General features: G+C 48.1%; 1 pseudogene; it reads right to left on the bottom strand.

The window, feature by feature from the left end:
* Positions 1 to 8,035: 8,035 nt before the first annotated feature.
* On the bottom strand, positions 8,036 to 17,592 carry LOC128409443 (zinc finger protein OZF-like; annotated as a pseudogene).
* Between the last annotated feature and the right edge of the window lie 1,616 nt (positions 17,593 to 19,208).

The following is a 19,208-nucleotide window of genomic DNA, read 5'->3' as shown; positions in this document are numbered from 1 at the left end:
CAGCAGTTGCAGAGATCCGGGTGGAAGAATCCGCAGCCCAGCCCTTTGCGGTTCTGACGCACAAGAGCCAACTCCTAGGGGCTGATCGGCTTTGCCAATAAAATATTTGTGGGGTCCTGGCACCCCCAAAGTTAACCGGCACTGCCATTCAAATAGAGTGTGTGCACGGCATCATATGATCAATTCTGCAGGACAGTGATTGCCTGGGCCCTCCTATTATTTTATTCAAGTTGGCACATCTGCTGAGAAGTAAGCCAACTCAGATCAAGGTGCTTTTGGAAAAAACTAGTTTTCTGGATCCATTTCAATTGAGTTTTCGGCCCAGTTTGGGCCCAGAAACTGCTTTGGTCGCCCTGTATGATGATGACCTCTGTCGAGAGAGAGATAAGGGAAACATGTCCCTGTTCATTCTTCTCGACCTGTCAGCGGCTTTTGATACCATCGACCATGGTATCCTTCTGGAGCGACACTCCGAACTAGGAGAGTTTGGCATGACTTTGTGATGGTTCCAGTCCTAGTTGGATGGTCGTTCCCAGAGGGTGGTACATGGGGAGTGATTTTCAGCCCCATGCAACCTTCAATGTGGGGTTCCTCAGGGCTCAAGCCTATCCCCCAGGTTGTTAAACATCTACATGAAACTGCTGGGTGGTGTTATCTGGAGGTTTGGAGTACGTTGTCCGCAGTATGCTGATGACACTCAGCTCTGTTTCTCCTTTACATCTGCAGGTGAGGCAGTGGAAGTTCTGGACCAGTGTCTTGCCTCGGTAATGGACTGGAGAGAGCCAACAAACTTCAGCTCAATCCAGATAAGACCGAGGCACTGTTAGTGGGTGGTTCCCTAGGCCACCTGCTCTTCACGGGGTCACGTTTCCTCCGAAGGAGCAGGTTCACAGCTTGGGGGTACTCCTGGAGCCTTTGCTGTCGCTCGAGGCTCAGGTGGCCTCGGTGGCCCGGAGTGCCTTCCATCAGCTTCGGTAGGAGAAGTAGAAGCTGTGAGGATACTGTCTACTTGGATCTCATTTCAGTCAGGAAGGGAAAGATCTTCTAGAAAGAGAAGAATCCCAAACCAGTTATGAAGGGTGTGGTGACCCCCTGTGGAGTTTGGAACTGACAGGGTTAAAACTCCGTGGTGTCCTTTATCTGGGAGGAGGAGCTTGTCGCAGAGAAGTGAGTCACAGCGTGTGTCTGCTTTCAGACTTGCTTTCGATTCTGACTGAGACGCAGCTCAGCTCAGAGGCTGCGTGTGTGCTTTTGGAGCACGGAGAAATGGCGGAGGTTTCTGACGGATTTATTGCCTTGTAAATAAACGCTTCTAGAGATAAGAACCGAACTGTCTCTGGACTTGATTTATCCCTCATCTCACACGGACACAGGACCGCTGCTACTCTGCTCTCCTGCCAGGTCAGCTCCCAAGCAGAGCCACGCAAGGGAAGCGTGACTGGACGCAGGGGTTTTATTTCCGCAAAGGTTATGGTCGTACGTGTTTCCTGACAAGTGTGAGAAGGGAGAAGGCTGCCAGCGGTGAGTGGCTGTGATCTCCTGCCAGGAAGGGCAGTGGGAGATGCTGGAGAGCGGAGCCAAGAGCCAAGAGGGACGGCTGCTTCGAAGGTCCAGCTTGCTGGCAGTGTGAGTACGCTGAAGCCCCGGGGGGAGGAGAATGGCTGCTGCACAGGCACAGCAGAGCCAAGAGAGCTACCGCGGTGAGAGACTGAATGGGGCCAACTGGGAGGCCTGGTCAAGAAGAGCAAGGGGGTGGTTTGTGGCCACAGGGCTCTGGAGTCCAGTCCAGAAGGAGCCGGCCCCACCCATGCATGCTACTGCTCTGCTGAGTGAGAGAGAGCAGAGAGAGCTCAGCATGTTGAAAGCAAGTGTGGACGCTTTGCTGTTGCCCCACCTGGAGGGCGTTAAATCGGCTCAGGCCGCCTGGCAGGTGCTGAGGAGTCTGTGCGAAAGCTCAGCAGGAGCCAAGGGCCGGGAGGAAGCCGAGGGCCAAGGGAGCAAGCCCTGGGTCGCGTGGCAGGCACTGAAGACGGCATGTCAGGCCGCAGTGGGAGCCAGACCAGAGGGGGCTAGAAGATGCCCAGAAGGAGCACCAAGCCCAGTGGGGGCTGGGACTGTGTTGGCAAGCTTTTGCAATGCTTCGACACGTCTGTGTGATGGACTGTGTGCTGGAGAGAGGCTGAGAGCTGTGAAAGAGGGCACAGGCTGCACCCCAAGAAGGAGTGGGGGTGCAGGCCAGGCAGGCCATTCCAAGAGCTCTGAGAAAGCCAAAAGCTTCGAAAGGTGTTTGTGCTTTGAGACGACGTCCAACAGCGCTGGGAAGCATCCGCTAGAGGCCCAGGCTGCCAAGGACACCGGCTGGCGTGGAATGTCAACAAAGCAGGTTCCCAAGGCCAGTTCCCAGCAAAGACGTGGGAAAGCAGCAGGCCAGGAGAAAAACAAAGACAAGGCGTCTTATCACCTCACAGCTGCGATGGTGTCTCTGAGAAAAGGCAAAAGCCTCAGTCGGGGGGAGGCTGTGGCCATGGCAACCGATGGGAGTGCGAGCAACGCCACGGCATCTTTGGAAAACAACCAGAGACACACTTTATCTCTTGTTGTCGATTCGGGAGCTTCGCATTGCCTCGTGACTTCTCGAGAGCTCCTGAGGAACTGCAAGACAGTTAAAACTGGACGCTATGTTACCTTAGCAGATGGGTCTCAAAGACCACTGACTGAATCTGGGTTTCTATATTGTTCTTTTATAGATCATTGGGTGCAAGCTTATGTGGTTCCAGAGCTTGCCCACTCTCTTTTAAGTGTGCCAGCTCTTATGGCTGCTGGGTTCGATGTTCTGTTCTCTAACAATTTGTGTTCCTTCTACAGGGATGGGAAGAAGATCTACAGTGTCGAGAGAAAAGACAGGCTCTTTCTGGTGGAGATGCCCATTGAAAATGGGGCTGGTGGGAAAATGGGGCTAGTGGAGAGTCCATTGAAGACGCCCAAGGGCAGTGTGCTAATGTCCCACCACACCATGATTGTATACACTTATGGCACAGGAGATTTGGGCACGTAGGGTGGTCATATGTGAGGAAAGCCACAGGCAACACCATTGGGTGTAGGTTCAAAGCATGTGACAAGTACCTAGATTGTCAAGCCTGTAAGCAATCAAAGGTCACAACATGCACATACCCCAGGTCTGAGAGGAGAACCAGTAAACCCTTTGAACTTGTCCATGCAGATTTGTCGGGCCCCATGCCGACACCTTCTTTAGCTGGATCTAAATGGGTTTTGCTTCTGGTTGACGATTTTTCTAGACATTCTTGGGTTTTTGCGCTGCAACAGAAGTCAGAGGCAGCTGCACTGATCAGGGATTGGATCACAGCGGTAGAGCTACGGTTCTCTACCAAGGTGATTTCCTTTCAATCTGATCGTGGGGGGGAGTTCGCAGGTTCTGCGCTGCAATCGTTCTTCAGGCAGAAGGGTATCAGTCATCGACTGACGGCCCCCCACTCTCCGCAACAGAATGGGGTTGCAGAGAGAAAATTTCGCACGCTACAGGAATCAGCGAATGCTATGTTGGCAGACTCGGGTTTGCCACAGTGCTTTTGGGCTGAGAGTTATAGGACAGCATGTTTCCTGCAGAACAGGGTGTTCAATTCCAGTGTAGGAGACACACCGTACTTTCTGCTTCACCGGAAGCAGCCTAAAGTGGGTTTTCTGCGCACTTTTGGGTCTACGGCTTGGGTTCTCATTCCAAAGGCCATGCGCAGAAAGGGTGAGCCAAGGTCTAGGAAGATGATCTCTGTAGGCTATGAGCCGGGTTCAAAGGCGTGGCGCTTTGCATACCCTACTGGCAACCAGTCCGAGCTGCTCATTAGCGGCAGTGCTGAGTTTTGCGAGCAGAGTGGGTGGAAGCGTCTTCACGGGAATCCGGATGCTCTGTTAGACTCAGATGAGGAAGAGGAGGAGGACGAGGCTGAACCTGTTGCTGAGGTGCACAGTCCACAGCCACAGAGTCCAGAGCCGGGATCTCCAAGGGAGAGGCTCCGTATCTCTCCAAAAGGGAGTCCCAGGACCCCTCCACAGGTCTCTGTCAAGTCTGAGCTAAGGAGTGAACCATCCTCGCCAGCAGAACCAGCTGTTCGCCCTAAACGGCGCAGCAGGTCAGAGGGGGATGTTTCTGCCACAGAGGATAGTAGGGTTGATCCAGGTGAATCAGGCGCAGTTCCAGAATTCACGCTGAGGAGGTCAGCAAGATCAACCAAAGGGAAGCCACCTGAAAGGTATGAAGCCACGAGTGTCTGGGTTGGTGTGGCTAGATGTGAACCTGAATCCTTTGAGGATGTTCAGAAGTTGCCTCGGGAAGAAGCCAGCAAATGGCATGAGGCGATGCAGAAGGAGATGAACTCAATGGAGTCTCTTGGAGTGTTCTCACTCACACAGCTGCCGGTCAATAAGCAAGCTGTAGGCTGCAGATGGGTTTACCGACTTAAACCCACAGAAGCAGGAGAACCACAGTACAAAGCAAGATTAGTGGCCCGTGGATTCACACAGAGAAAGGGTGTCCACTTCACAGAGGTCTATGCGCCGACCTCGAGGGCGGAGACTTTGAGAACGCTTTTGGCGATAGCAGCACAGAGAGGTTGGAAGGTGAACCATTTTGATGTAGATGTCGCCTACCTGAACTCAGATCTCCAGGAGGAGTTGTACATGCTTCCTCCTCCAGGGTTTGAAGTCAGTGAGCCAGGCGTCGTGTGGCGGTTGCACAAATCCATCTATGGATTACGCCAATCTGCCAGGAATTGGAATATGTGCCTACATGAAGCCTTAGAAGAGCTAGGTTTTAAGAGATCTCTTGCAGACAGTTGTCTTTACATTAGAGATTCAGGCTTGCAACAGCAAGTGGTTCAGGTGTTTGTTGATGATATCTTGCTCATGGCACGGACAGGTGAACAGGTGGAGAAGTATGCCAAGGAGCTTGGAAAGCGGTTCAAGCTGAAGCAACTTGGAGATGTCAAATCCTATTTAGGCGTAGAGATCACAAGAGCAAGTGATGGAAGCTTTTTGCTTCGCCAGAAAGGTAAGATTGAACAGTTGCTTGAGAAGTTCAGGATGTCTGATTGTGCAGGTGCCAGATCACCCATGGAGGCTGGGTACGTGAAGGAGTGTCAGCAAGTAGAACGCGTGGTGTTCGAAAATACTGAACTCTTTCAGTCAGCTCTGGGTAGTCTGTTGTATCTGTCGCAGTGGAGCAGACCAGACATAGCGTTTGCTGTCAATCTGCTCAGTAGAGAGGCTTCAAGTCCTAGTGTGCAGGCCTGGAATGGTATTAAGCGGGTGCTACGTTACCTGCAAGATACCAAAGACTTTTGCCTCAAGATGTCAGCTGAGGGCGATGTCAAGCTGACCGCCTGGGTGGATTCGGATTGGGCTAACCTTGAGGACCGCAAATCAGTGTCAGGCCTAGTTGTGAAGTTTGGGGACTCAGTGATTGGGTGGAGGTCCCGGAAGCAAAGTCTCATAGCGCTTTCATCTACTGAAGCTGAGTTCAGTGCGCTATCAGAGGTTTGCAGAGAACTGGAGTTCTATGTGTGTTTGGTCGAGGAAATCTGTGGAGAGAATTGTCTGCCCGTTGTGGTGCATGAAGACAATCAACCATGCCTCAAATTGGCCGAGACGGGGCAATTCAAGGCGAGGACCAAACATTTGGACATACGTTTCCGGAATGTATGTCAGAGCGTTCATGAGGGACTAGTTGCTCTGAAATACTGTCCCTCAACCAAGAACCTCGCTGATGGTTTCACAAAACCATTAACCTTCCAGAAGCACGAGGAGTTCTGTGAGGGTCTGTGTATGGGGAAAGCATTGTTGGCTACTGTCCCCAGATGCAGGACAAGAGGGGGTGTGGAGTTTGGAACTGACAGGGTTAAAACTCCGTGGTGTCCTTTATCTGGGAGGAGGAGCTTGTCGCAGAGAAGTGAGTCACAGCGTGTGTCTGCTTTCAGACTTGCTTTCGATTCTGACTGAGACGCAGCTCAGCTCAGAGGCTGCGTGTGTGCTTTTGGAGCACGGAGAAATGGCGGAGGTTTCTGACGGATTTATTGCCTTGTAAATAAACGCTTCTAGAGATAAGAACCGAACTGTCTCTGGACTTGATTTATCCCTCATCTCACACGGACACAGGACCGCTGCTACTCTGCTCTCCTGCCAGGTCAGCTCCCAAGCAGAGCCACGCAAGGGAAGCGTGACTGGACGCAGGGGTTTTATTTCCGCAAACCCCCTGGGTCTTCTATACTGTCAGAAGTACCTCAGGAGTGTGGAAACTGACAGAAAGTACCACCTTGTTTAAGAATCAAAATATTAAGGTGCAACAGCTAAATTAAGGAGCTGAAGTGAAATAACTGGAAATAAGCTCAGCACTGGCCATCCTCTCTAGACACCTGTAACATCGAAGAGGAATAACTTAAAAGAAGCAACAGAAGTTTAAAAGAAGCTGTGCATTTACTACTTTGTTTACAAGCATGTAACACACACTAAATTTAGTACAATTTATTAATAGGTTTACTGTTTCCTGAAAGAACATTATCTATCTCCTGACACATCCTTTGCTTTTTTCAATTCGTTCCGGAGGTCCGTACTTAACCTGAAACTGTTCTTAACCTGAAGCACCACTTTAGCTAATGGGGCCTCCTGCTGCTGCCGCACCGCCGGAGCACGATTTCTGTTCTCATCCTGAAGCAAAGTTCTTAACCTGAAGCACTATTGCTGGGTTAGCGGAGTCTGTAACCTGAAGCGTATGTAACCTGAAGCGTATGTAACCCGAGGTACCACTGTATCAAATTAAAAGAATACGAAGAACTCAAAATACTGGGAATAAATTGATTAGAATATTTCCAATTTAAGGCTACATACGAGAAAGATATAAAAACTAGGGGATTTGGGAAATAAAATATCAAAATTAGAAAGAGAGGTTTTACAAAATAATCAAAAAACACTCTCTAAAATATATAGATTATTAGATAAAGTCCTCCCAGATCAAGAAGTCAAAGGAGAGAATATTCTAAAGTAGGAACGGGATTTAAGATATACAATTGATTCTGGAGATTGGAAAAAGTTTTGGGGGAAAAATATAAATTTTACAGCTTAGTATTCATTAAGAGAGAATTATATGAAGATGCACCACAGATGGTATATGGCACCAGACAGACTGGCAAAAACGAATAGATCAAATAGTAATAAATGCTGGAGATGTAATAGAATGAAAGGCACTCTATACCATATGTGGTGGACATGTCCAGAGATCAGAAAATTTTGGGAGATGATCCATGAAGAGATTAAAAAATTGATAAAAGTATCATATATCAGGAGGGCAAAAGCATATTTACTAGGAATCTTGAGTAAGCATATCCCCAAAGACAAAACTAATATCTTTCTGAGTGCAACAACAGCAGCGAAAATGTTGGTAGCCAGTCATTGGAAAGGAAATTATATCCCAACAAAAGGGGACTGGTTAAGTAAACTATGTGAGTACCTGGAGTTAGCAAAATTGACGGATTTAATAAGGCATAAATCCAAAACTATAATACAGAAACAATGGGAATGCTTAAATGAATATTTATACAAGCAGGGCTCAAATGTGAAAGTTTGGCTGTGCTTAGACTAAGCTTGTTAAGAATATAGAGAACATAAAGATTTGACGGATTATGAAAGAACCTAAGGAAGGGAAATGATTGAAGAACAGATGTAAAGGCGAGCAAGATAACTAAGAGGCGTGCGGTGAATGCGGTGGAAGTCTTTTAAAATATTTTAACTAGGATTTATATTATTGTAATACTTGAAGGAGTCAAAATTAAGGGGGTGAAGCAATTAGCAATTCAAGCTAAAGAGCTAGCCCAGGAAGATGAAAAAAAAGTAACTACGCTATCTAAACAGGGGGCAGAATTGCCGGACCCCCAGAGAAGAGCTAATACGATTTTGGGAGGAATTCCGGAAGAAATACAGGCTAAAGAGTTGGAAGAAACTTTGAGAACCTGGCTATGCTCCACCTCCATGAGGTCCAGCGCCAAGGGCCTTCTGGCGGTTCCCTCGGTATGAGAAGCCAAGTAACAGGGAACCAGGCAGAGGGCCTTCTCGGTAGTGGCACCCACTCTGTGGAACGCCCTCCCATCAGATGTCAAAGAGAAAAATAACTACCAAACTTTTAGAAGACATCTGAAGGCAGCCCTGTTTAGGGAAGCTTTTAATGTTTAATAGGTTAATGTATTTTACTGTTTTGCTGGAAGCCGCCCAGAGTGGCTGGGGAAACCCAGCCAGATGGGCGGGGTATAAATAAATTATTATTATTATTATTAGTAGTAGTAGTAGTACTCAAGGAGTTAGTCTGAAGGCAGAAGATGTGGAACGAGCCCATTGCTGCCGAGGGCCTAAGGGGAGAAAATCCCCCAGGAATGCAATAGTTACGTTTTCTAGAGAGAAGCTGCAACAGCAGGTATACCAGACTTTGAAGGAAATTGAGTTTCCAAGGGAAAAGAGTGTGGGTGAGTCGAGATGTATGCCAGGCTACTTTAAGGCAAGAAAGCTCAATGAAACCTTATGCACAAAAACTGCATAATAACGACATAACATAAGGTTTTACAGCTGAATTTTATAAGGAAATGGTAGAAATTTTGGCCCCGGAACTACAACAACTTTTTAACAGTATACTAGAAGGGGAAAAGGCCCCAGAAACATGGAGAAAGGCAGAAATAATGGTAATCTTAAAACCAAACAAAGACCCTAAAGAAGTAGGTTCATATGGACCTCTAAGTCTATTAAACCAAGATTATAAAATCTTCGCCAAAATTATGGCACCCCCCAAATAATAAAAGAAGACCAATATCACGGACAAGTAAAAAAGTTCGGGCTACTGAAATTAGATGTCTTTAAAGCATTTGATACACTCTCACGGGAGTTTTTATGGGAAACAATGACAAAATATGGAATAGGAGAGGTTTATCGGTTCGCGATACAAGAACTATATAAGGAAAGAACAGCAGTGGGGAGAGTTAATGGGGAATACTCCCAATCTCCCCCAATACACAGAGGCGTTCGGCAGGGGTGTCCTCTTTCGCCGTTCCTATTTATAATGGCTATAGCACAACTAGCGGAAAGGATAAGGAACTGTGGGAGGATAGAGGTCTATAGGATTGGGAAAGAGGAGATGGAAATCAATTTGTTTGCAGATGATATTACTGGAATCATAACAAATCCTAAGGAAGGGATAAAAGAAATAAAGATAATATTCGAAGATTTTGAGGAATATTCTGGATTAGGGGTAAATATAACAAAATCAGAAATAATGTATTTTAATGTAAATGTAGCCGGAAAAAACGTAATAAACAACATAACAGGAATGGGCCTGGGGTCTAAAAGAATAAAATACCTAGGCATCAAACTCTGCAGAAATATTAACAAGACTGCAGAATTCAACTATAAGAAGGTATGGAATGAAATATTAAAGTAGAGATGAGAAAACAGCAAATGGAACAATGCTACATAACTCCAGCCCAGCTTGCTAATATGGTAGCAGGATTGAATTCTAGCTGTTGGCACTGTAAACAAGTCAAGGGATGGTTTTCCCATATGTACTGGGAATTCCCAGAGGTAAAGGAATTCTGGGGAAAAGTCCTAAAGGTTATTAAGGAATTTTTTAAAATGAAGCTATCAATAGATTTCATGACAATGGGTATACTTGGAAACATGGCAATAGAGAAAGGTGACCAGTTTACCTTCAAAGCTATGATATTAGCAGGAAAGGCAACGACAGCTTTAGGTTGGAAAGAGAGAGGAAAAGACAGTAGAGGGTAGGGGGGGGGAGGGAAAGGAAAAAATTGTACAGCAAATTTAAAAATTGTAAGCATATATGTAAAAAATCGAATAATTTTTTTTAAAAAAAGAAAGTAATGCAAAACAGATTAATCAATTCCAGACTTTTAAAAACAACCAAAACAGCAATTTAACATGAATTTTACTATCTAACGAGATCATTGATCCATAAAATGAAAGCAATAATCAATGTACTGGACTATAAAAGAAAGGAGACAGTACTTTAGATTAAAATTAAAATTATTATTTTTTCTTACCTGCACTGATGATAGACATTGTTTGGATGGGGCTTTTATGCATTGCCGCAGTCACACAATCAATCAAAAACAGAGAAGAAGCCACAGTCACAAAAATGAAAAAGCCAAATAAAAACGCCATTACTTTTAGCAAAAACAAAAGCACCAAATAACACCTCAGAACACTGCAATTGGAAATGGAAGGCTTTGATTACAATGGGGGAGGGCGCAAATTAGCAGCGCAACAGTGAAAACAGAAGCTCAGGAGCACGTTCGGCTTCCGAAGCAAAGTTCGCAAACTGGAACACTGACTTCCAGGTTTGCAGCATTTGAGTTCAAAGTTGTTCAGGAACTAAGCTGTTTGAAAACCGAGGTACCACTGTATACAGACATGGTTGCCATATATCCAGAATTGTAAGCAGCGTCTGGGCGGAAATTGCTGAAATGTCCGGGAAAATCTGGACATATGACAGCCCATGTTGCAAGCGTAGATTTCGGCAAACGTCACTTGAAATAGATACGCACCCCCCCAGTTCCTTCAAGCCCCCCTCATATGGCTTGGTTTCAGACCCTTGATGATCTTGATTGACTCCTCTGAATCATCTTCATGAAGTTTTCCCTTAGCATGTAGCTAGCTGTAAATCTTAAATTTACTTTCCACAGTTGCTCCCATAAAGCAAAGTCAATGTTTTGTCCTACATCTCTGGCCCAGCTTCTCATTCATGATTTTATCATTTCATTCTTTGTATCCCACTCCAGTATCATTTAGATAATATTGTAACCCTGGAGCCTAATAACTGCCTTTCAAACTGTGAGTTTTGTTCTGCAAATCCGTTTTTAAAAATCTGACTTAAATGTTGCATTCAACTGATGGTAAATTGACCAGTCTCCCTCCCACCTAGAGGAAGAAGTTCCCTTTATAGGGACCCCACATACAATGAAGCAATACCACACGGCCCTAAACCTAACCTCCTAATACATTGACCTCAGCGGGTATTGGTCTGCTGTGTCAAAGTTTTACTGGACGTTTGAACAATATTGGTGAGAGCACCTGTAATCTCAGGGTCACCACTTCCCCTGGAATAAGAATCACTTCCGTCCAAACCAGTAAGTATGTCTGTAATTATGACAATCTGACCAATGCCTAGACGACTTAAGCCCTATATCAGACTCCTCTCCATGGGTTTCCCCCCAAATATAGAGCATGGTCCAATCCCCTGGACATTCTCAGACATACAGAAGTCCTTCTCAAGGTCATGAAGGAATCTGAAGAGGTGATTCAAGCAACACAAAAGGAGATGTCTCCTAAAGATCAGGAAGACCTTTCTGATAGTAAGTGACAACAGTGAAAAGGAACTCCCTCAGAAGAGAGAGAACTCTCCTTCATTGGAGGTCTATAAGAAGAAGTTGGATGGCCATCTGTCATGGATGCTTGAAATGATTTTTTTCTGCGTTGGCAGGTGTTGGACTAGATTCCGAATCTACCATTCTATTATTCACCATGCTGTGAGTTCTTGAATTGACTTTTTTACGAGGGAAATTTTATCTACATTCCATGCGCTGATATGCTTTCAACCCTGTATGAATTATTTGGTGGGCCATGAGAGTGGCACTCTGACTGAAGGCCTTCCCACATTCCAAACACTAAGATTTCTCTCTGGTGTGAATTCTGTGATGCAAAGCGAGACTGTGGCTGTGACTGAAGCTCTTCCCACATTCCAAGCACTGGTATGGTTTCTCCCCTGTATGGATTCTTTGGTGGGAAGCGAGACTGCTGCTCTGACTGAAGTTCTTTCCACATTCCAAGCAGTGATAGGGTTTCTCCCCTGTATGGATTCTGTGATGCAAAGCGAGACTGCTGCTCTGACTGAAGCTCTTTCCACATTCCAAGCAGTGATAGGGTTTCTCCCCTGTATGGATTCTGTGATGCAAAGCGAGACTGCTGCTCTGACTGAAGCTCTTTCCACATTCCAAGCAGTGATAGGGTTTCTCCCCTGTATGGATTCTGTGATGCAAAGCGAGACTGCGGCTCTGACTGAAGCTCTTCCCACATTCCAAGCACTGGTATGGTTTCTCCCCTGTATGGATTCTTTTATGGATTATGAGATAGGGGCTTTGACTGAAACTTTTCCCACATTCAAAGCACTGATAGGGTTTCTCCCCTGTATGGATTCTTTGATGGGAATAGAGACTCTGACTGTGACTGAAGCTCTTTCCACATTCCAAGCACTAATGTGGTTTCTCTCCTGTATGAACTTTTTGATGGGAATAGAGACTCTGACTGTGACTGAAGCTCTTCCCACATTCCAAGCACTGATAGGGTTTCTCCCCTGTATGGATTCTTTGGTGGGAAGCGAGATGGGTTCTCTGACTGAAGCTCTTTGCACATTCAAAGCACTGATAGGGTTTCTCCCCTGTATGGATTCCTTGGTGGGAAGCAAGATTGGTGCTGTTACTGAAGCTCTTTCCACATTCCAAGCACTGATAGGGTTTCTCCCCTGTATGGATTCTGTGATGGGAAGCAAGATTGGTGCTGTTACTGAAGCTCTTTCCACATTCCAAGCACTGATAGGGTTTCTCCCCTGTATGGATTCTGTGATGCACAGCGAGACTGCAGCTGTGACTGAAGCTCTTTAAACATTCAAAGCACTGATAGGGTTTCTCCCCTGTATGGATTCTTTGGTGGGAAGCAAGATTGGTGCTGTGACTGAAGTTCTTTCCACATTCTAAGCACTGATAGGGTTTCTCCCCTGTGTGGATTCTTTTATGGATTATGAGATGGGAGCTTTGACTGAAACTTTTCCCACATTCAAAGCACTGATAGGGTTTCTCCCCCGTATGAATTCTTTGATGGGAAGTGAGACTGTACTTCCGATTGAAACTCTTTCCACATTCTCTGCAGTGATACAATTTCTCTCCTCTGTGAATTCTTCCATGTGAAGTGAGGCTATCCCTCCGAATGAAGCTCTTTCGTTGATTGGAGGTGGACTGGGAGCTCTGGCCGATGTTCTCTCCATACTCTGAATATTTATTTGATTTCTCCGATATGTGGATTCTGTTGTGGTCCCCCTTGTTCTTCCCTTCCCATTCATCACCATCTGCAACGAAGAGAGAAGATAATTATTGCCTCAGGAAGAAATGGAGCTCCAGATTATTGAACAAAGTTCCCCGCCCCTCATCTCACCAAGAGACTTGAGAGTGCTCCGTTTCAGCCTCAAGAGGACAGCCTTGAAGTCTAACTTAATGGCATTGTAGATGTGTGGCATCTTCAACCCCCTAACACTTGAGCACGCCTAAGGGGTGCCTGACTCTCTTGAAACCAATGGGCCACACTGCCAGCATACTGCGACCGGGGCGCAGATGACACAGAACCATCAAACCCACCACCTGACCCCTCCCCCAGCAATGCACTGCCATGTTAGGGTAAGTTGTGCTAAGTCTGCATTGCTGCCCCGGACCCCAACTCAGAGCGAAGGGGACGTGGTTCACATCCATTATTGAACAAAGTTAATGAATGCTTGTGATAAAGGAAGGACTGAAGTTAGATGTGAGGCCTTACAATAGTTTTCACTGCCTTTGTTTCCTGGTAATAACTGACATATTGCTTGGCTTTTATCTGGGATAGATTTGATTTGGCTCAATCCTGGAAGCCACCCCATATGCAAGGTCAGTCATCTCTTTGGTCAATCAAATGCAAACAGAAGCCAAAACAACAAACCTGACAGAAGTTACTTCAACTTCCCTAAAAACTCTCAAGCCCACATTTAAGAAGGCCTGGGTGGTTCAGACAAGCCTGGTCATTGTTTCAAAATGCATGACTAGACAAAGAATATTCACAAACAGTTGATATCCCTCCATTCAGGGCTCACGGTGTGGATGTTAGAATCCCAGATGCTGTTGGTCTCCATCCAAATAGTGGTGGTTCATCAAATAGAGCAGGGATGTGCAACAGGTCGATCACGATCTACTGGTTGATCCCTGCGAGGTTTTGGTCAATCGCAGTCAATTGCTGGCCCCCTCCCGGATCCTCCCTCCATTGTTGGAGAATGGAAGACAGAGCTTACAAACTGAGGCTGGAGGCTGTTTCCCCCCAGCGCTCCTTTGGTGAGTTGCTAATAAAAGCTCAACAACTTTGACCTGAACCCCTACAAAACAGGGGTAGATCACTCCAAGTTTTTAATTCTGCAAGTAGATCGCAGTCTCTTGGAAGTTGGCCACCCCTGAAATAGAGGTATGTATGGAATTTCAAAATTGATGTTATGATCTAACAGGGAATTTTAACGAGAGGGTCCATGATCCCTCAATTCTCCTTCTTGACTTCCTTACGAAAAGCTCTCTTGTCAGGATCCAGCAACGTCCCTGCCTCCTCTGAAACAAGCAGGAACATCTTCACCTGCACACTCCCCATCAGCTGTTGCCTCAATCTAAATTTGGTCTAAATTTAAACCTTTTCCTAAATATCTTTCTTCACTTTGAATCTCCTCTCATTTTCATGAGGAGACCAACTCTGTATAGTTTAATTGGTAACAGAAGATGGAAAATGACTATTACTCACACTTAATCTAAGCACGACAGTCACAAGAGCTTCTGAATAGGAATTTGGCTATGCGATGTTGAATGTTCTCTGTTCTCCGCTGTTTACCCTTTTTTGTTTAAATTTATACCAATTCATGAACCCAGAACTCATACGCTGATCACCAACGAGGAACGACATGTTATTCCTGCAAATTTATTTAGTCTACATATTTGTATCATATATTAGCCTTATATGATCCTTGTTTTTAAAAGAAAAGGAAAAGTTATTCCTCAAAGAAAAGAAAAGGGCAAAACACAGAGGCCCCATCGGCAATCAGTCCTGAAATTAGGATCAGGTAATTTAAAGAATCATGGCTTCTAGTGCTGCGCAATGGATCAGTGAGTTCTCTGACATTGGTAGGGCATTCAGAGCACAGTACTGGCACCAATACATCGCGGTGGCCGGGGAGCTGTGACGTATTCCTGGCTCAAATTGCCTGCAGATGTCAAAGGCGCTGGAAGGCAGGTGGAGGAGCCCAAAAAGGTGCCCACCTTCTCAAACTCCATCCGCCTGCCTGCCTCATCCCACCCCCAAAATGAGCAAGCCCCAGTACCTCTCCAGCCCCATCCATCCATGTCCCCATCTCCCCTCCCCTGGCACTCACCAGATATGTCGGAAGTCCCTGGGAGGGAACGCTCAGAGGCTGTGAGGAGGGATGCAGGAGACAACCTGACCAGGTCAACTGTCCATCTTCCCCCTTCCATCCTCGCTAGGTTTACAGATTCAGTCTCTTTCATCCTTCCTGAGGAGTCGAGAAGCCACCACAAGCTGCAGGGTCCTGGGAGAGAGGAAGAAACAAAGGGAGCCTCAGAGGCCCTGCAGGCATTCTCCTGCCCTAGATATCCCCCTGCGCCTGGAGAAGCACAAATGGGGCAGCCCCTTCCCAACAGAAACCCCATTTGAAACATCTCCAGTGGTTCCAACTTAAACTGTTTGCACCTCACCCCACTTCGTAAGGCTGGCATGGTCTGCACACTAATGACCTGAGAGTGGACCCCATTGAACTCAGAGGGGCTTATGGATAGAACTTGGTGCAAAAACCAGGCACCATCCTGTCCCCAAGCCTGAAAACTGCAGCCCCAGAGCATGGGCAGAATACAGCCGAATAGCTATTACATGTGGGTGCCCCCACGTCTCAGTGCAAGAGATGCCTTAGCAGTTGAGCTGGCTGGGCCCCAAACCTCTTTCTGCTCATCATTAGAGCTGCTGAGAGACCCTAGAAGGTTGGGACTAGGATCTGGCTCCTGCTGTTTCTTAGCCACCTCCTCATTTTCCTTATTCACGCAAAATGGAGTGATTTTTGGTTGTGCTTTCTTTAGAGAAGCTCTCTTTGGAGCAGGGCCTGTGGCACTCGGGGAGAGACCAGAAATTTTCTAACCACTCCAGGTCAACACCATCTTTTCCCTTAATTCCATATCATGTTTCCTTATGCCATTTGTAGCAATTAAAGCTTTTCTAACTTTAGTCTGCAGCAACCTCTGTGTCATTCACTTAGTGTTCTGCAGAATGCGGAGGCTAGACTGGTGACTGGGAGTGGCTGCTGGAACCATGTAAGACCGCTGCTAAAGGAACTACATTGGTTCCCAGTATGTTTCCAAGCAGTATTTAAAGTGTTGGTGCTGACCTTTAAAGCCCTAAATGGCCTCGGCCCAGGATACCCGAAGCAGCATCTCCACCCCCATCGTTCAGCCTGGACACTGAGGTCCAGCACCAAGGGCCTTCTGGCGGTTCCCTCAGTGCAAGAAGAGAAGTTACAGGGAAGCAGGCTGAGGGCCTTCTTGGTAGTGGTGCCCTCCCTGTGGAACACGCTACCATCAGATGTCAAGGAAATAAAGAACCACACAACTTTTAGGACACATCTGAAGGCAGCCCTGTATCGTGACGTTTTTAATGTTTGATGTTTTATTATGTTTTTATATGTGCTGCCCTGAGTGTCTGGAGAAACCCAGTCAGATGGGTGGCAGGTAAAGATTATTGTTATTATTATTATTCGCACAGGATTTTGATGGCGGTGGCAGCTTCACCCCAGTGCCTTGCCAGGGCAGGAGGGGCATGGTCTTCCTAAACATATTGAGCTGAGCAAGGCTGGATGCAGCTCCTGCTCCCAAGAGTGGCACGTGCCAGTCTGTGCACTTGCTCAGCTGGGAGGGGGCAGATGTTTAACAAGGTTGGAAACCAGATCTCACCCGCCCTAGGGACTCCTCCCAAGAATCCTGGGAGCCAGAATTGGTTCAGGACCCCGAGAGGTGCAAGGAGACAGCTTCAGCCCTGCTGCGCAAAGACTGCAATTCCCAGAGTGGTCACCAATCCCCCCTTCTTGCCAGGGAACTCTGGGAATTGTATTTGAGTAGATCGTGGGTCTCCCCTCCAGTCTCCACACTTGGGGGCGGGGGCTGTATCTCCCCACTCCACAGGGCTTCTCCTTCCTCGGATTCCTCGGATGCTTCTCTGTGTTATGAAATGCGACTTTCCCCTCAGTCTGAAGGGGGCTTATTTGCATGCCCTCCTTTTGTTGCCCCAAAGACTCCCCCCCCCCAAAGGAAGGCAGCATCTTGATCCAAAGGAAGAACAGAGTCGCAGACCTGCTGGACACTCAGCCCCTCCCTGGCTTGGCAGAGAGGAATTGGGGGCAGGACCCTCTGCTCCCTGACTTGGGGGTCTCCCCCCCATGCATGAGCTGAACGGGGGGGGTTGCCTCCTCCCTTGCAGCCCTGGGACCCCCTTCTCCCCGCTGCACCCCGAGGGGGAAGAGAGAAGAGACTCACCAGATTCCAGGAGGGGCACCGAGGAAGTTTTTGCAAAGCAGAGAGAACAAAGCAGCCTCCTCGTTGCTCGCAGGAAGGGACTGGGCAGGGAGGGGCTTCTGCTGGGGAGGACCTTGCCCTCCCCCGCCCTCCCCTTCCTGTCCTCTCTAGGAATCCCGCTCTGCTCCTTTTAACCCTTGGCAAGCCGAGGGCACCCAGACCGCCCCTCCCTCCCTCCCTCCCTCTCCCTGCCTGCTTCTGCGCTCTAGGGGCTGCCCTCCCTCCTCCATCTGGGCCAAGGACTGTGCATCAAGGCCCCCCCCCATCTTATGCAGACTGACGACAAGGGAGGTGGGGGTTCCCCGTTACCATTCTGCCGTGTGCATCTGGATCCCTACTTTGAAATGACTCAATAAGTGAATGTTAAAGGGCCTCTCCTGGAAGCGCCTTCCCTGGGACCCACCGGCAGGGTTCATCCTGGAAGTCTCTCCCCCTCTCCCCCCCCCCACGTTTCTTTTTTCCTGGGGGGCCAAGAGATGCTCCCCTGCCCTGCACCCCCAGGGGCCCCTTTGCGGAAACTGAAGTGCGATGCCCACCAAAGGGAAGGCGAAGGTGAAGGACCCCTGGACCTTTGTCCGCAGACAGCGCCCCCCCCTTTCTTCCCCCTTTTCCCCACACCAAACATAACCACAGTTTTGAAAATCCTCCATACTCTGAGCATGTGCAGATTTCGCAGCTTTCTGCAAACCAGAGGCAGGGAAGAAGTGGCCAAAGAACCACCTTGCAGAAAAGGGGCCTTGTGGGCTGAGGTGCAGGATCCCTGAGGATCCAGTTCAGGAAGAACTGCCCCCCCCATCATAGAGGGGGTGGCACCCCGCCTGACTCGCAGAAATAGACTCCCGGAGGAGCGAGCAAGGGAGGCGGATGGGCAGAGAGGACAAAGAAATGAAGATGCAGTGATGGGGAAGGGAGGGGCCCCCCAAAAGGGCCCTTACTGGGCCCCGGATCTATGCAATGGGTTGCAAGACTCCCAGATGGTCATCTACTCCAACACTTTGCAATTCAGGGCTCTTTTCCCCAACGTGAGTCTCGAACCCGCAACCCTGAGGTGAAGAGCCTCATGCTTTGCCCACTGAGCTATCCCACCTATCGCCCCTTCAATATGTCATCACCCCCAAAGGGGCCTGGGCCACTTGGAATTGGCTCCTATGTATGCCCTTTTCCCAGCGTGGGAGCCCAGCCGAGTGTTGCCTAGTCATGTCCTGAATCTAGCGGATCTCACAGCGGGATCCGGGTCCCTCCCGGTGCCTTGCCCATTTTCTCCCTGAGCTGGAATCCCCAAGTGGGGAGGCCAGGTAAGGGTTAAAGGGAGCGGGAGACCCCAGCTGCCTAGAGCGGCCTGGGAAATGCCCCTCTTCCCTTCCCGCCACCTCCTCTCCTCTCCTCGCTTGTCTTGGGAGCCCTCTGGGGCGGTGGGTCTTTTGTGCGAAGGGGAGGCCCTGGTGCGACGGGGGGTGCAGAGGGGGCTGTTGGGATTCTGAGGGATGACTGGGAGGATCCCCTGGGTGGCTGGAGGGAAGGGAAGCCATGGGACCCAAGGCCTCTGAGGTCCCCGCATCCCCCACCCATTAATGACCCCCCCGTGGGGCAGCGGGCTCTTTGGGGGGCTCAGAAGTGGGCACCCCTTGAGAAGGGGGGGACGCCATGCGGGTAAAGAGGGTGAGCATCCATCTTTGGCAGATACTTTCCTTGCGACCCTTGCATTGCAGGGGTGAGGTGTGTGTTGTACTATGCAGAGCAAACCTG

The sequence above is a fragment of the Podarcis raffonei genome, chromosome 2 (genome assembly GCF_027172205.1).
Source record: "Podarcis raffonei isolate rPodRaf1 chromosome 2, rPodRaf1.pri, whole genome shotgun sequence".
Taxonomy (NCBI): Eukaryota; Metazoa; Chordata; class Lepidosauria; order Squamata; family Lacertidae; genus Podarcis; species Podarcis raffonei.
The sequence above is the reverse complement of the archived record's forward strand: the minus strand, read 5'-3'. Positions and strand labels throughout refer to the sequence as shown.